Raw genomic sequence first — 15,956 nt, forward strand, 5'->3', positions numbered from 1 at the left:
AGAGCGAGGGTGGGGTGATGCAGAGCAGGCAGAGATCACGCCTCAAGCAGGGGACAGCGTTTCTTGGCCAGTTGGCAGTCTGCAGCACATGGCTGATTACATGCTGCAGTGCCTGAGAAATGACCGCCGCATTGCCCACATTCTCAACACGGCTGATTATTGGGTGTACACCCTCCTAGATCCTCGCTACCAGGACAACTTACAAAGCCTCATAACACCGTTGAACCAGGAGCGTAAAATGCGGGAGTACCAAGACACACTGGTGAATTCCATCATCTTCTCCAGTCCAACTGAGAGCAGTGCTGCTAGTGCTTCACAAAGCAGCTCAGTGCATTGAGGCTGTGGAGGAAGCTCTGCACAAAGAGAGAGCAGAAGCAGTGCCTCAGCACAAGGCAAGACCAGTATGGCCCAACTTTGGCACATGTCTACACCATCACAGATGGCTCCAGTCAGCAGGAGGCAACGTTTCCGTCAGATGGTGACAGACTACATGTCTTGCCCTCTTACTGTACTCCCAGATGGCTCTTCCCCCTTCAAATTTTGGGTCTCTAAGCTGGATACATGGCCAGAGCTAAGCCAGTATGCATTGGAGGTGCTGGCTTGCCCTGCTGCTAGTGTATTATCGGAACGCGTCTTTAGTGCCGCAGGTGGTGTACTAACAGTCCGTCGCATGCGACTATCCTCCGATAACATTGAAAGGCTTACTTTTCTGAAAATGAACAAGGCCGGGATCTCGCAGGAATTTGCCACTCATCTTCCACATTAAATAATTGGTTGGCTACAGTATCCAGGTCTCCTGTTGCGTTCATGTTTCTACCACCTGAACTGTAATCCCTGGGCTCCAACACCACCAGTTGATGCTCAGAAGTGCTGTCTGCACAGTCAACACTTGCTGCCATGTTATTGGGGTTCAGTAACGTCAGGTGATCCCCAGCTGTGTATCCAGCAATGTGTCCTGCAACCGCCACACTGACACAACAACTGAAATGTAAGGGAACCTGCCCCCCCAGGCGTTTGTTACTGGAAGAGCCACCTTGTGCAGCAGTAATGCTGCACAAGGAAAAGGTAGCTCTTTTAGTTTTGCTCCTTGCACACACTGAACTTAACACTTATAAAATGTGTCCCCTGATACCGTAAAACCGTCCCAGAGGTGGGACTTTCCTTCGTAATGGGACGCAGCACAGCCGTTATTCGTACCCCCTTGGTGCCGTGCGCCGCCTCCTTAGCGTTGTTTGAAACTGTCCTAGAGCCTGCACTGTTATGTTCAACCTTGGCCATGCGCAGTTTGCGCTGCCCGACTCCTGACATAATTTGGTATCAGGCGGACTGGGCCTGTGCGGACGCGCTGCCCGAGATCCCACCTCACAGTCTCTTCTGATTTAATCATACTGCGAGCCTGGGATCCATGGGCATGCACAGTGCATATCTTCACCTCAGGCTCTCACTCATCTTCCTCCACCTTCTTCAGTCTGTGTGCCGTCAACTGATCCCTATTAGCATGCCACAGCCATGATGCCGCACAGTCTGAAGAATCCAAAAGGAGATGAGTGAGAGGCGAAGATATGCACTGCGCATGCCCATGGATCCCAGGTCCGCAGTGTGATTACATTAGACGACACTGCGAGGCGGGATCTCTGGCAGCGAGGACGCAAAGGCGCAGCCAGCCTGACACCAAATGATGTCAGAAGATGGGCAGCGCAAACTGCGTATTGCCAAGGTTGAACATAACAGCGCAGGCTCCAGGACAGATTAAAAGAACGCTGAGGAGGCGGCGCACGGTGCCAAGGGGGTAGGAAAAACGGCTGTGCTGCGTCCCATTAAGAAGGAAAGTCCCACCTCTGGGACAGTTTCACTATATCAGGGGACACATTTTGTAAGTGTTTAGTTCTGCGTTTGCAAGGAGCATAATTAAAAGAGACACCTTTTCCTTTTGCAGCATTAGTGCTGCACAAGTTGGCTTTTTCAGCTACAAACGCCTGAAGGGGTTAAAGGTTACCATTCAACTTGCTCCAATTAGGCCTCAGCCTACACTCTGCTCCTCCTGCTGTCCCTGGGCTCTAACACCGCCAATTGGTGCTCGGAAGTGCTGGCTACACAGAGAAAAACACTCACCACTGTGTCAGTGGGGTTCAGTAATTTCAGCTGTTCCCCTGCTGTGTAGCCAGCAACGTGTCCTGCAAACGCCATGCAGACACAACAGACACTTAGCTGCCTCCAGTGCAGGCTTTGGCCTACACTCTGCTCCTCTGCTCCTCTTTGATTCCCTGGGCTCTAACACCACCAGTTGGTGCTTGTAAGTGCAGGCTGCACAGAGAAAAACACTCGCCACTGTGTCAGTGGGGTTCAGTAACGTCAGCTGTTCCCCTGCTTTGTAACCGGCAACGTGTCCTGCAAACGCCACGCAGACAAAACAGACACTAAGCTACAGACACTAAGCTGCTTCCAGTGCAGGCTTCAGCCTACACTCTGCTCCTCTGCTCCTCTTTGATTCCCTGGGCTCCAACACTGCTAGTTGCTGCTCGGAAGTGCTGGCTACACAGAGAAAAACACTTGCCTCGCCACTGTGTCAGTGGGGTTCAGTAACGTCAGCTGTTCCCCTGCTGTGTAGCCGGCAACGTGTCCTGCAAATGCCACACAGACACAACAGACACTAAGCTGCCTCCAGTGCAGGCTTAGGCCTACACTCTGCTCCTCTGCTCCTCCTTGATTCCCTGGGCTCTGACACCGCCAGTTGGTGCTCGGAAGTGCTGGCTACACAGAGAAAAACAATCATCTCGCCACTGTGTCAGTGGGGTTCAGTAACGTCAGCTGTTCCCCTGCTATGTTGCCGGCAACGTGTCCTGCAAATGCCACACAGACACAACAGACACTAAGCTGCCTCCAGTGCAGTCTTCGGCCTACACTCTGCTCCTTTGCACCTCTTTGATTCCCTGGGCTCTAACACCGCCAGTTGGTGCTCGTAAGTGCTGGCTGCACAGAGAAAAACACTCGCCACTGTGTCAGTGGGGTTCAGTAACGTCAGCTGTTCCCCTGCGGTGTAGCCGGCAACGTGTCCTGCAAAAGCCACACAGACACAACAGACACTAAGCTACAGACACTAAGCTGCCTCCAGTGCAGGCTTCAGCGTACATTCTGCTCCTCTGCTCCTCTTTGATTCCCTGTACTCCAACACCGCTAGTTGCTGCTCGGAAGTGCTGGCTACACAGAGAAAAACAGTCGCCTCGCCACTGTGCTAGTGGTTTTCAGTAATGTCAGCTGTTCCCCTGCTGTGTAGCCGGCAATGTGTCCTGCAAATGCCACGCAGACACAACAGACAATAAGCTGCCTCCAGTGCTGGCTTCGGCCTACACTCTGCTCCTCCTGCTGACCCTGGGCTCCAACACCGCTAGTTTCTGCTCGGAAGTGCTGGCTGCACAGAGAAAAACACTTGCCACTGTGTCAGTGGGGTTCAGTAACGCCAGCTGTTCCCCTGCTGTGTAGCCAGCAATGTGTCCTGCAAATGCCACGCAGACACAACAGATATTAAATTGCCTCCAGTGCTGGCTTCGGCCTAAACTCTGCTCCTCTGCTCCTCCTTGATTCCCTGGGCTCTAACACCGCCAGTTGGTGCTCGGAAATGCTGGCTACACAGAGAAAAACACTCGCCTCACCACTGTGTCAGTGGGGTTCAGTAACGTCAGCTGTTCCTCTGTTGTGTAGCCGGCAACGTGTCCTGCAAGCGCCACGCAGACGCAACAGACAGTAAGCTGCCACCAGTGCTGGCTTCGGCCTACACTCTGCTCCTCCTGCTGACCCTGGGCTCCAACACCGCTAGTTGCTGCTCGGAAGTGCTGTCTGTGCAGAGAAAAACACTCGCCACTGTGTCAGTGGGGTTCAGTAACACCAGCTGTTCTCCTGCTGTGTAGCCAGCAACGTGTCCTGCAAACGCCATGCAGACACAACAGATATTAAACTGCCTCCAGTGCAGGCTTCAGCCTACACTCTGCTCCTCCTTGAATCCCTGGGCTCTAAAACCACCAGTTGGTGCTTGGAAGTGCTGGCTACACAGAGAAAAACACTTGCCTCGCCACTGTGTCAGTGGGGATCAGTAACATCAGCTGTTCCCCTGCTGTGTAGCGGGCAACGTGTCCTGCAAATGCCACGCAGACACAACAGACAATAAGCTGCCTCCAGTGCTGGCTTCGGCCTACACTCTGCTCCTCCTGCTGACCCTGGGCTCCAACACCGCTAGTTGCTGCTCGGAAGTGCTGGCTACACAGAGAAAAACACTTGCCTCGCCACTGTGTCAGTGGGATTCAGTAACATCAGCTGTTCCCCTGCTGTGTAGCCAGCAATGTGTCCTGTAAACGCCACGCAGACCCAACAGACAATAAGCTGCCTCCAGTGCAGGCTTCAGCCTACACTCTGCTTTTCTTCTCCTCCTTGATTCCCTGGGCTCTAACACTGCCAGTTGGTGCTCGGAAGTGCTGGCTGCACAGAGAAAAACACTTGCCACTATGTCAATGGGGTTCAGTAACGCAAGCTGTTCCCCTGCTATGTAGCCGGCAACGTGTCCTGCAAAGGACACGCAGACACAACAGACAATAAGCTGCCTCCAGTGCAGGCTTCGGCCTACACTCTGCTCCTCTGCTCCTCCTTGATTCCCTGGGCTCTAACACCGCCAGTTGGTGCTCGTAAGTGCTGGCTGCACAGAGAAAAACACTCGCCACTGTGTCAGTGGGGTTCAGTAACGCCAGCTGTTCCCCTGCTGTGTAGCCGGCAATGTGTCCTGCAAATGCCATGCAGACACAACAGACACTAAGCTTCCTCCAGTGCAGGCTTCGGCCTACACTCTGCTCCCCCTGCTGACCCTTGGCTCCAACACCGCTAGTTGGGGCTCTAGGAAGACAATCTTGAATAGGTCCCCATCCTGGTTCCAGTACCGTCAGCTGGTTCCGGGCAGAGCCTTTGGCTTAGGTGCCTCCTTCTGGGTATCCAAGTTCCACCAATGTCAGGTGGTCCTTGGTAGTGCTTTGTGGCACAGGTACCTCCTGCTTAGTAACCGGGTTCCAGTAACATCAGCTTGTCCTCGGTAGTTCCATTGGCTCTTGTACCTTCGGCTACCCATCCGGGTTCCAGTACCGTCATCTGGTTCTCGGCAGTGTCTTTTGCTCTTGTACTTTCTGCTCCCCATCCTGGTTCCAGTACCGTCAGCTGATTCCGGGCAGAGCCTTTGGCTTAGGTGCCTCCTTCTGGGTATCCGAGTTCCACCAATGTCAGGTGGTCCTTGGTAGTGTTTTCTGGCACGTGTACCTCCTGCTTAGTAACCGGGTTCCAGTAACGTCAGCTGGTCCTCGGTAGTTCCATTGGCTCTTGGACCTTCGGGTAGCCATCCGAGTTCCAGTTCCATCAGCTGGTTCTCGGCATTTTCTCAGCCTTCTTGTACCTTTTGCTACATTTCCAAGTTCAAGACCCTAAAGACGACGACCCGGAAGACCGAGAAGCAGAATAACAAGAGGCTGCAGAAAGAGCAGAAGAACATTAAGCATAAGACTAAACATCAGAGCAAAAGATATTATCTAAATTATAAGCAGAAGAAGACTAAGCAGTATCCGTTCCTCCTCGTGGTGCCCCTGGAAAAAGCCTGCTGCTGCAGGCCTAACCAAACGCAGACAAATCCTGTTGTAACTCTTTTGTGACAGGCAGAACGGAAGGTGTAATCTTCAAACTTTTATAGATAACAAGTACAGGAATGCCTGTAATAAAAAGAATATGAAGAATGTAACAAAAAAAAATAATAGGTAGAAGATGAAGAAGAAGATGAATAAGGTGAAGAAGAAGTTGATGTCAAAGATGCTGCTGCTGAGGATGATGAAGAAGAAAGTGTCGGAGAAGTAAAAAAGAAGGTGAAGGGCATGGAAGTAGTGAAACATCAATATCTGACAAAATAAAAAAAATCTTAACATAGTCAATATCTTTGTAACTCCGAACGTCTTAAAAAAAAAATTTAAATTCCTGCTATTCTATTTGATTGGGCTAAACCTCTATGCCTTTAATGTCTCCGCCACCTCTACCAATACATCCTACATTATTCTTAGTTGTTTTCCTTCATGTAGAATGAACCTACAAGGAAAGAAAGGGTTTATTTTAATTCCGATATTTTGATCCCATTGACTTGCATTGGTATCGGGTATCGGTATCGGCGATATCCGATATTTTTAGAATATCGGCCAATCCAATCCGATACCAATACTTTCCGATATCGGAAGGTATCGCTCAACACTATCCACAACCTGTCTCCTCAATACATCTGTGACCTCGTCTCCTGGTACTTTCCTGTACGCAACCTCCGATCCTCACAAGATCTCCTTCTCTACTCCCCTCTTATCTCCTGCTCCAACAATCGCATACAAGATTTCTCTTGCGCATCACCCCTACTCTGGAACTCTCTACCACAGCATATCAGACTCTCACCTACCATCGAAACCTTCAAAAAGAACCTGAAGACCAACCTCTTCCGGCAAGCCTACAAGCTGCAGTAACCACCGATCGACAAAACCACTGCACGACCAACTCTATCCTCACCTACTGTATCCTCACTCATCCCTTGTAGATTGTGAGCCCTCGTGGGCAGGGTCCTCTCTCCTCCTGTACCAGTTGTGACTTGTATTGTTCAAGATTATTGTACCTGTTTTTATTATGTATACCCCTCCTCACATGTAAAGCGCCATGGAATAAATGGCTCTATAATAATAAATAATAATAATAATAAATAATAATAATAATTAAATGCACATGGGGATGGCAATAATGGAAAGCTGCTAACTGGGGTTTGCTACAAGATATCTAATATAGCTAAACAGTTAGAAGATGAAATGCTTCAACAAATTAAAAGACAGCAAATAATAATAGGGTCCTTATTATGGGGGATTTCAAATATTCAGACATTCAATGGGACATAGAATATTCTGGTTGTGCTAAAAGCTGCAAGTTCTTATCCACAGTTCATAACAATTACCTCTCTCAGCTGGTAGATTAACCAAACAGAGGAGGTAATCTGCTGGATCTGGTCCTGTCAAATAGACAAGTTACAATTTTAGATCCACAGGTTCAGGAGCATAAACATACATTGTGTGCATAGATATTAATTGATCATTCAGTGACAAGTGTATGCAAATTGCAGCAAGACACCCTATTATGGTATAAACATGAGCCCGGCATCTAATAAATTCAACTGCGCATTCAAATACAACTTGTTCTTATAGTGACTTGATATCACCCGCTCCATCAGTAGAATCGAAACATCACTGAACCCCAATGGATTATTAAAAGACAATTTTCTATTTCAGTCTAAATGGTGTGCTGCATAAGCATTTGAAACACTGCTGATTTTGCAAGTTTTCTCACCTACAAAGGATGGAGAGGTCCGTAATTTTTATCGTAGGTACACTTCAACTGAGAGAGACAGATTCTAAAATTGAAAACCAGAAAATCACATTGTATGATTTTTAAATAATTGTATTGCATTTTATTGCATGAAATAAGTATGTGATACAATAAAAAATAGAACTTAATATTTAGTGCAGAAACCTTTGTTTGCAATCACAGAGGTCAGACGTTTCCTGTAGTTTTTGACCAAGTTTTTCACACACTGTAGCAGGGATTTTGGCCCACTCCTACATACAGATCTTCTCCAAATCTTTTAGATTTTGGGGCTGTCACTGGGCAACATTGAGTTTCAGCTTCCTCCAAAGTTTTTCTATCAGGATCAGGTCTGGAGATTGGCTCGGTCACTCCAGGGCCTTGAAATGCTTCTTAAAGAACCACTCCTTAGTTGCCCTAGCTGTGTGCTTTGGGTCATTGGCATGCTGGAAGACAGAGCCACGACCCATCTTCAATGCTTTTACTGATGGAAGGCGGTTGTTGGTCAAAATCTCGCGATAAATGACCTCATCCATTCTACCTTCAATACGTTGCAGTGTTCCTGTCCCCTTTGCAGAAAAGCACCCCCAAAGTATGATGTTTCCACCACAGTGATTCATGGTTGGGATAGTGTTTTTGAGCACTAGGGATCTTGTGTGCCATACAGGATTTTAATCCATGATGGCGTGGTGTGTTACTAATGGTAATGTTTGAGACTGTGGTTCCGCTTCTATTCAGGGCATTGACCAGGTCCTCCCATGTAGTTCTGGGCTGATTCCTGACCTTTCTCAGAATCATCCTTATCCCATGAGCTGAGATTTTGCATGGAGCCTCAGACTGAGGAAGATTGACAGTGATCTTGACTGAGTTTCTTCCATTTTGTAATTAATGAGCCAACAATTGTTGCCTTCTCACCAAGCTTCTTGCCTACCGTCCTGTAGCACATCTCAGCCTTGTGCGGGTCTACAATTGTACAACTGTTGTCCTTAGACAGCTCTTTGGTCTTGGCCATGGTGGAGAAGTTGGAGTGAGGTAACGAGTTAAAGCAGGTGCAATTATTACAGGTAATAAGTGGAGAGTAGGACAGCTTGTTAAAGAAAAACTAACAGATCTGTTAGAACCGGAATTCTTGCTGGTTGGTAGGTGATCAAATTTCATGCAAAAAAAATGCAAAATGCAATTTAATAATTTAAAAATCTGGGTTTTTTAGATTCTGTCTCTCACAGTTGAAGTGTACCTAAGATTACAGACCTATCCATTATTTGTAGGGAGAAAACTTGCAAAATTGGAAGAGCTGAAACATCGGATATATATGGGTGAATATGGACGACAGTTTCTTTTTCAATATCTCATATCTGTAGTGCAGACATTTTTGCTGAATAGATTGAAAAGACAAAATAATAGAAAAAAATAAAGCAGCTCTGTGGATAATTGTACTGCTGCAAATCTCAAAGCACTGGTATCATGCGCTATTTAAAATAAAATTGAATTAAAAAAAAGCAGCACTCTAAATTCCCCCTAAAAAAGTGAGGTATTTTATTACTCCAACAGCAGTGACGCTTCAGTCCACCTAGAAGAAGATAGATACAGAAAGGATAATAATTGGAAAGTTTGGAAGGGATTAAAAAAAATAATAAAATACATCATACTCACCTGTCCTTACTCAGCCTCACAAGCCCATGTTAATGTTGGGTCAGGAGGTTATTTTTATTGAGAACCTAGAGGACAGAATCTTTTAGAAAAATCTCAAAGATTTTACCCACAATAGAGGTTAAACTTATTAGCCCCTTGGTTCCATGGTCAAATTTGACCCAAATCTGCATGTTGGCACAACATTTTCTATACCCCAGTGCTTTGGTTCAGACTCTTATTATGCAATCCTTGTATCTTGGAAATAATGGTCTGTCTATCATGGTACTTAAAGAAAAAATGTCAGCACAATTTTGCAATATGAAGTAAAGACATGGCTGTAATAGCACTGTTATACTGATTAATTTGATACCTTTGGTCAAGAAATCTATCTTGTGTTTCTTTAATTGCCATTTTCTCTCTGTTGGTATACCTCAAAGCTCTGTCCTGGGACCCCTACTCTTCTCCATCTATACCTTTGGTCTAGGACTACTCATAAAGTGGATGGAACCGGAGCGTGGGATACCCAGGACAGGTGTATAGCACCCATCATCATCTGTCCTTTCTCTGCCTCCACCTGACCTCCATGGTAGCTTACACTGGTCTTTGTGTTTTATAGTCCTCCCTTTGGGCACTGATGTCAGTGATTGGCATCATGTGGTCATGTATGGGGAAAGACATGTCATTGTCATAAAAGATACCATGAGAACCAAAGACTGGGTAATGGAGGCAGCCTTAGGAGATGTAAGGGCTTAAGACAGATAAGTACAACATATTTAAAAAATTTTTAGTACCTCCCTGACCCTCAAAAGAAGACAGCAAAAAAATGGTCTGCTGGATGCCATTTTGCTGGATTTTTTGTGAATTGAATACCAAATATTTTGAATCCATCAAAATCTGGAATTTTGAGAGAAGTCATAACTAATTTTACTTGATAGGCTTTGATTTGCTTATCTCATATGATAGACAGACAGACAGATAGATAGATAGATAGATAGATAGATAGATAGATAGATAGATAGATAGATAGATAGATAGATAGATTAGTCTATGGATAACTCCATTAAGATCATTTAAGTGTTTAAAAAGTAATAAATAGTCTTTGTGCTTACTTCATAAACTTGTCAGATTGTCTTCATTTTATTTTCCTGAACAAACTGAATTTCAGTACTGCTCATCCCCAGCCAGTTAATAAATACATCACCCTAAAAACTGCTGTGGTATTAAATTTACAGCAGATAAAATATGGATGAAGTTGCTGCGCTTCAGGTACGTCAACTGTGATTTAATATCTCTCACTAGTCTTATGAGGAGTAAAAGATTACTCGGCTGCTCAGACAGCAAGATGGTGACCTTTGCTCCTCAGTAAGAGCCACTCAGCAAATAGCACCAAATGAAGAAGTAGAATAACATATAGATTTACCATAAGGAAAAATTGATCTCAAACCATATATCAAATCTGCTGATCAGAGCTGTACAAAAATACCTCATAATCTTGGTATGTAATTGCAAAAGTTTCATATTGAAAGAAACTGCTTACAGCCATGAAACAGACTGTGTTTCCTTTCATCCAGTGTCAGATTAAAACATTTCAGAGGCCGACAATGCTTGATTACTCTGTAATACAGTATTTTAACCAGCTATTAAAAATAAAATCATTTCGCAAAGATAAAGATGACCAGAAGTGACATCAAGAGCTGGTGCAATATTATACTTTTTCTTTCAATGGTCACCAATTCGATCCAATTCTCGTGTTCTGACAACTTCATCGATGGGAATCTTAAAATGGTAGACACTACAAGGGAAATATCTAACTGGATTTTCAAATCTAAATTAAATTTACATTTTCGTGCTCCAGCATAGATCCTGTTTGCCAGAAAATCCCGCTTTGGTCTCTTCAGCAGCTCAGGCAGAGATGCTAAGTGGTGTATGGTCAATAGTGATGAGCGAATATACTCGTTACTCGAGATTTCTTGAGCATGCTCGGGTGTCCTCCGAGTATTTTTTAGTGCTCGGACATTTGATTTAGTTTTTCTTGCTGCAGCTGAATGATTTACATCTGTTAGCCAGCATTAGTACATGTGGGGATTCCCTAGCAACCAGGAAACCCCCACATGTACTTATGCTGGCTAACAGATGTAAATCATTCAGCTGCGGCAAGAAAAACTAAATCTCTGAGCACTAATAAAAACTCGGAGGACACCCGAGCATGCTCGAGAAATCTCGAGTAACGAGTATATACGCTCATCACTTATGGTCAATATACCTGGCAATCAGATTGACTGTCAGAACTTAGCTAAAACGATTGAGTAACTAGTTATCTGCCAGACATAAACAGAAGAGGGCCCCTATACAAGAACAGTATATGGGCCCTTTGCAGTCTAATAATTCAAGACAATTCAAAATTTCACCTGGAGCTGGATGTGGCCCCATTACCTGTTGGGCCCATGTGTGGTTGCGCAGATTGCAACAATGGTATGTATGCCCCTGGACCAGTTAATGAGGTATGCCTTATCAATGGACCAGTAATAGGATGGCTCTGCAGCAAATAAGAGTTCCGATGACCTTTTTAATTTATTTATGTGTTAAGCTTTATTCCAGCTATTTTATACTCTATATTAACCTGGATCATTTATTGGATTGTTACACTGTTGCGCTATGTCGACATGTTGCATTTTTGATGCATTTTGTTATGCAAATTAAAAAGCTGCTTTTTACAGTACCAGCCAAAGCTATGAGATACTTGCTTTTTTCCTACTGAACTGGAAAACTATTGCTTTTTTTGAAATATGCATCATATCAATTCTTTCAGTGTTTTTTCAGTGCATTTTCACAACAAAAAGCAATGGGGAACTGCAAAAAAGTTGGGAAAAAACACAACCCTGCATTTTTGCTGCATTTTTCTTGCTTTTTTGGTGAATAAAACAAACATTATTGAACATGTAATGTATTGAACTGACACATGTAATCTGCAGCAAAAATGTAGGAAACATGCACCAAAAAAGCAGCAAAAATGCACCATAACCTGATTTTTGTAAGCAGATTCTTTATTGCCAAGAGAGCAGGTTTTGCCTGCAGAAAAAAAAGCAAAAACACAACGTGTGAACATAGTCTTGCTTGGACTTTGCCTTATTCTTCGTAGTTCTAGATTTTTTAATGCCCATTTTGGTTTGACCTTGGTCTGTTTATTACCCAGCTGCTTGTGTAAAATCTCAGGCTTCATGGATAGCACTAATTTTGAATGGAACACATTTTGAGATGTTTGATTATGACAATGAAAACACTGATGTTACATAGTTACATAGTTACATAGTTATTAAGGTTGAAGGAAGACTGTAAGTCCATCTAGTTCAACCCATAGCCTAACCTAACATGCCCTAACATGTTGATCCAGGGGAAGGCAAAAAAACCCCATGTGGCAAAGAGTAACTCCACCATGGGGAAAAAAATTCCTTCCCGACTCCACATACGGCAATCAGACTAGTTCCCTGGATCAACGCCTTATTAAGGAATCTAGTGTATATACCCTGTAACATTATACTTTTCCAGAAAGGTATCCAGTCCCCTCTTAAATTTAATTAATGAATCACTCATTACAACATCATATGGCAGAGAGTTCCATAGTCTCACTGCTCTTACAGTAAAGAATCCGCGTCTGTTATTATGCTTAAACCTTCTTTCCTCCAGACGTAGAGGATGCCCCCTTGTCCCTGTCTCAGGTCTATGATTAAAAAGATCATCAGAAAGGTCTTTGTACTGTCCCCTCATATATTTATACATTAACATAAGATCACCCCTTAGTCTTCGTTTTTCCAAACTAAATAGCCCCAAGTGTAATAACCTATCTTGGTATTGCAGACCCCTCAGTCCTCTAATAACCTTGGTCGCTCTTCTCTGCACCCGCTCCAGTTCAGCTATGTCTTTCTTATACACCGGAGACCAGAACTGTGCACAGTATTCTAAGTGTGGTCGAACTAGTGACTTGTATAGAGGTAAAATTATGTTCTCCTCATGAGCATCTATGCCTCTTTTAATACATCCCATTATTTTATTTGCCTTTGTAGCAGCTGCCTGACACTGGCCACTGAATATGAGTTTGTCATCAACCCATACACCCAGGTCTTTTTCATTGACGGTTTTGCCCAGAGTTTTAGAATTAAGCACATAGTTATACATCTTATTACTTCTACCCAAGTGCATGACCTTACATTTATCCCCATTAAAGCTCATTTGCCATTTATCAGCCCAAGCTTCTAGTTTACATAAATCATCCTGTAATATAAAATTGTCCTCCCCTGTATTGATTACCCTGCAGAGTTTAGTGTCATCTGCAAATATTGAAATTCTACTCTGAATGCCCCCTACAAGGTCATTAATAAATATGTTAAAAAGAAGAGGGCCCAATACTGACCCCTGTGGTACCCCACTGCTAACCGTGACCCAGTCCGAGTGTGCTCCATTAATAACCACCCTTTGTTTCCTATCCCTGAGCCAGCTCTCAACCCACTTACACATATTTTCCCCTATCCCCATTACTCTCATTTTATGTAACAACCTTTTGTGTGGCACCGTATCAAAAGCTTTGGAAAAGTCCATATATACTACGTCCACTGGGTTCCCTTGGTCCAGTCCTGAACTTACCTCTTCATAGAAGCTGATCAAATTAGTCTGACATGAACGGTCCCTAGTAAACCCGTGCTGATACTGGGTCATGAGGTTATTCCTCTTCAGATACTCCAGCATAGCATCCCTTAGAATGCCCTCCAGGATTTTACCCACAGTAGAGGTTAAACTTACTGGCCTATAATTACCGAGTTCAGTTTTTGCCCCTTTTTTGAATATTGGCACCACATTTGCTATACGCCAGTCCTGTGGTACAGACCCTGTTATTATTGAGTCTTTAAAGATTAAAAATAATGGTCTATCAATGACTGTACTTAGTTCCTGCAGTACTCGGGGGTGTATCCCATCCGGGCCCGGAGATTTATCAATTTTAGTTATTTTTAGACGCCGCTGTACTTCCTGCTGGGTTAAGCAGGTGACATCTAATGGGGAATTTTTATCACTAGTCATTTTGTCTGCCATGGGATTTTCTTTTGTAAATACTGATGAAAAAAAGTCATTTAGCATATTGGCTTTTTCCTCATCCTCATCCACCATTTCACCCAGACTATTTTTAAGGGGGCCAACACTGTCATTTTTTAGTTTCTTACTATTTATATAGTTAAAGAATATTTTGGGATTATTTTTACTCTCTCTGGCAATGAGTCTCTCTGTCTCAATCTTTGCTGCCTCGATTTGCTTTTTACAGAATGTATTTAATTTTCTGTATTTATTTAATGCCTCCTCACTACCTACTTCCTTTAATTCTCTAAATGCTTTCTTTTTGTCCCTTATTGCGCCCCTTACAGCTCTATTTAGCCATATTGGTTTCCTCCTATTTCTAGTATGTTTATTCCCATACGGTATATACTGTGCACAGGTCCTATCCAGGATGCTAATAAATGTCTCCCATTTTCTTTGTGTATTTTTGTGTCTCAGGATATCGTCCCAGTTAATTGCACCAAGATCCTCTCTCATCCGTTGGAAATTTGCCCTCCTGAAGTTTAGTGTCCTTGTAACCCCCCTACTACCCATCTTATTAAAGGTTACATGAAAACTTATTATTTTGTGATCACTATTCCCCAAGTGACCCCCAACCCTTATATTTGATATGCGGTCTGGCCTGTTGGTTAATATTAGGTCTAGCAGTGCCCCCCTCCTTGTTGGGTCCTGAACCAGTTGTGAAAGGTAATTGTCTCTCATAGTTGTCAAAAACCGATTACCTTTGCTGGAACTGCAGGTTTCTGTTCCCCAATCTATTTCAGGGTAGTTGAAGTCCCCCATAATAATGACTTCTCCTTGAGTCGCAGCTTCATCTATTTGCTTTACGAGGATATTCTCCATTGCTTCCATTAGTTTTGGAGATTTATAACAAACCCCTATCAGTAATTTATTATTTTTTCCCCCTCCCCTTATCTCCACCCACAGAGACTCTACATTTTCATTAGATTCACCTATATTATCACGCAGGATGGGTTTTAAGGTCGATTTTACATACAGACACACCCCACCCCCTCGCTTATCTGTACGGTCATTTCTGAAAAGGCTATAGCCCTGCAAGTTAACAGCCCAGTCATGGCTCTCATCCAGCCACGTCTCAGATATCCCCACCATGTCATAATTATGCTCCAACAACATTAGTTCTAATTCATCCATTTTGTTGGCGAGGCTTCTGGCATTAGTATACATGCACTTGATGTTACTCTCTGTACCTCTATTCTTTCTTAAATTACTAACTATTCTAACCCCACCCCCCATGCCACCGCCACCCCCAACTTCCTTATTTGTGCCCAGGTCTCTATCTGCACTATCTTCCCCTCCTATAAAATGAATACCCTCCCCCCCAATCCCTAGTTTAAACACTCCTCCAACCTTCTAACCATTTTCTCCCCCAGCACAGCTGCACCTTCCCCATTGAGGTGCAGCCCGTCCCTAGCGTAGAGCCTGTAGCCAACTGAGAAGTCGGCCCAGTTCTGCAGGAACCCAAACCCCTCCTTCCTACACCAATTCTTGAGCCACTTATTAACCTCCCTAATCTCCCGTTGCCTCTCTGGCGTGGCACGTGGTACAGGCAGTATTTCGGAAAATACCACGTTGGAGGTCCTTGCTTTCAGCTTGCAGCCTAATTCCCTGAAATCATCTTTAAGGACCTTCCACCTACCTCTAACTTTGTCATTTGTGCCAATGTGCACCATGACCGCTGGGTCCTCACCAGCCCCTCCCAGTAATCTGTCCACCCGATCAGCGATGTGTCGGACTCGAGCGCCAGGTAGGCAGCACATCGTCCGACGATCCCTGTCTTTGTGACAGATTGCCCTATCTGT

Source organism: Ranitomeya variabilis, chromosome 3, assembly GCF_051348905.1.
Source record: "Ranitomeya variabilis isolate aRanVar5 chromosome 3, aRanVar5.hap1, whole genome shotgun sequence".
NCBI classification, from domain to species: domain Eukaryota; kingdom Metazoa; phylum Chordata; class Amphibia; order Anura; family Dendrobatidae; genus Ranitomeya; species Ranitomeya variabilis.